This window comes from Echinops telfairi, unplaced genomic scaffold, assembly GCF_000313985.2.
Source record: "Echinops telfairi isolate 266 unplaced genomic scaffold, ASM31398v2 ScPeMD7_60;HRSCAF=208, whole genome shotgun sequence".
Lineage (NCBI taxonomy): Eukaryota > Metazoa > Chordata > Mammalia > Afrosoricida > Tenrecidae > Echinops > Echinops telfairi.
Window position 1 is genome coordinate 33206364 of NW_022103958.1, and position 2985 is coordinate 33209348.

Sequence of the window (2985 nt, forward strand, 5' to 3'; positions counted from 1 at the left end):
TATCTTGTCCCAAATGGGATTCCAAGAGCCATTGGGGTCTGGGCTGGTGGCAGCTTTCTGGTGCGCCCCTTCTTCATATCTTCATAGCCGCAGGTGTCAAAGGGCTCTCATGTCTCAAAGCAGCTCAAGTTTGGGGACTGCATGATCCAGATTTGAGGCAGCTATGATATGAATGACTGTTGAGGATGAAGCTTTATTTGCCCTGCATCTGTAAAGCTGGGAACAGCTGTGTCACTGAGGAGAACCAAGAAAGAGTTGCCCTTGGTCTGGCTGAGTGACTGCCCACCCCTGGACATACGTCCCACGGCAGGCAGAGCTGTCTCAGGTCTGAAGAAGAATCCCTAAGCCAGCTTGGCTCTGAGACGAACAGAGGAGATGCAGTACCGTCCTGAAAAGCAGGAGCTTCACATTCTGACAGAGCTGTGTGAGCATCCTGCCTCTGCATGTCTATGAGGAGAGTCCAGTTCCTCATTGGTACAATGGGGATAGCATCCTGGCTGGTGGGAATTAAGTAGGTCATAATTGCAGGCGCTGTTTGTGCTCTACCCATATTGTCTTTCTTATCCTCCCACCCAAACATGTGTGATTCCATTCTCAACCTGCATCTCTTTTTTATAGGACGCACCAGGAGGCAGTCATCACTCCTCTTACCTGCTCATAGGAAGACCCAAGAATGTGCATAAGGAGACCCAGGCACTGAAGTGGGCAGGGGTCTATATCCTCCAAATCCTCCTCCTGTCAGGACAACATCTGTACAATTGTACATTTGATGATCAATGAAAAAAGAAATAGAAGTAAAATATTGCTAAAACCATAACTAATTAAATGCCCAAAAGGGGTAATGGTGAAAAATTGTTTCTCTTGGAGACTAGAGTGAAGAAATATTTTCACCTTCTATATGATATACTTTCAAGTCATTTGGAAAGAAATTGTAAATCTACATGCAATACTGCTTTGATTCAAAACACAGAGAGTGATGTCAGAGCCGGCCGTGGTGGGACTTTAATAACAAGGAAAGGAAGATGTGTTTTATACTTTAGTTATAGATTCCATCCAGTGGCCACATTGCTTAGCCCTGCGAGCAGGTGAAGAGCCAGCAGCGAAACTCCAGAATGAAATGGGAATGGATGCTCTGGGAGGGGAGAGATGGAACTGTAGAAGCTCCATTGAAGTTTGATCAAATGTTGAGAAACATCTCGTGAGTGCTCATGAGCAAAACACTTTGGGTTCTCATTAGCCACTGGGTCTCTGCACAGGAAATCACGGGGCTGTCCAGCATCTTGATAAGTCTGGTTCTGTCCATCAATTCACTCCAGCATCACTTTCACTCCTGCAAACATCTTGTGACCCAGAAGAAAGAGAAATATTCTCTTGTGACTCTCAATCACAAGCAAGCTCTTAGCTGCTGGACAGGTCAGCTCTCCCTTTCCAGCAAGAAGAATGGAGAACAGGTAAGAGTTTATCAAGAACTGTCTGATTTCCAAAGTCGCTGTTGCATTTGTCTCTTCATTCAGCACCTGCATTGCTCCCCTAGGCGTGAGGATAATTGAAAAGAGATGGGGGTTCCATTAGGAAAAGGAAGGGGACATGAAGCTCCCTCTTGGCCACTTGATTGGCACCACTCTCAACTGTGGGAGATGTGAATGGGAAAATGGGCACTGTTCCCCTTCTTGGGCTCTCTTCCTATAGTCCTTCATTCTAAATATTTAAACCTGCTGCCATGAGGAGAAACCTGCTGCTTGCCTTCATTTGTGGAGCCTAAGAAGAAATACAAATGGTTTCCCCAAACGAAAGTGGTGTTCATAGCCCTGCTTCTACTGTTTGCTTTCCTGCGTGATAAGGACACGTTAGCAGAACTCACAACGGCTCGCTGCTGCAGCTGTGACTTCAGCAGAATCTCATCAGACAGGGCTGTGTTTCCAGGTAGAAGAACCACACTGCCATAACCAAGTGACTGCAGCCAAGGAAGGAGGAAGCACAGAGAAAGATGAAAAACCACTGTACCCTTCAGTTTAGGCCCCCAAATTGTTGTCAGGGTCTTCCTTTGGCTCTACTCGGCCAGGAGCCAGAAACAAAGGGACCCTCTCAGGGAGGCAGAGTCGTGTCCAGCGGGGGTGCATATGAGACAGAGAAGGGAAAGGAGAGCTTGATCATAAAACGCAACCATACATTCCATCAGAGTAGGAATCTCCTGAGACTTCATCTCAAATTGATTGGATTACTTCCTCATTTCTCTACTGAAATGTGTGTCTTGTTTGGTTTTCTGTTTCCACCTTTTATCGTACTGTTGTTTTGTTGGGACGATGTCTATTGTAAATGCCGTGGGACTCAATTTTGGCAAAATAAGGAATAAAGGAGTACTTCTAAATGAGATGTGTGATTTACTTGGTATGGCCTTTCCTTTTTTAAAAATCATTTTATTGGGGGCTCATACAACTCTTATCACAATCCATACATACATCCGTTGTGCCAAGCACATCTGTACATTTGTTGCCATCATCATTTCCAAAACTTTTGCCCTCTACTTGAGCCCCTGGCATCAGCTCCTCATTTCTAACTGATCTCCACCCCTCCTTCCCCTACGAACCCTTGATAATTTAATAACAAGGAAAGGAAGAATACAGGGCAACTCCCCATAGAAGTCAACTGCTGAGCTCTCCAGGGTCATCTTGCCCTCCATCCTCATCCTCCCTCTCTGTTGCATGCTCCTCAGCACGGTTAAGCCCATCCTACTGCACACATCTTCTTTTCCTTGTTATTAAAGTCCCACCATGGCCGGCTCTGACATCACTCTCTGTGTTTTGAATCAAAGCAGTATTGCATGTAGATTTACAATTTCTTTCCAAATGACTTGAAAATATGTCATATAGAAGGTGAAAATATTTCAGCATTCTAGTCTCCAAGAGAAACAATTTTCACCATTACCCCTTTTGATCATTTAATTAGTTGTGGTTATAGCAATATTTGGTTTCTATTTCTTTCTTT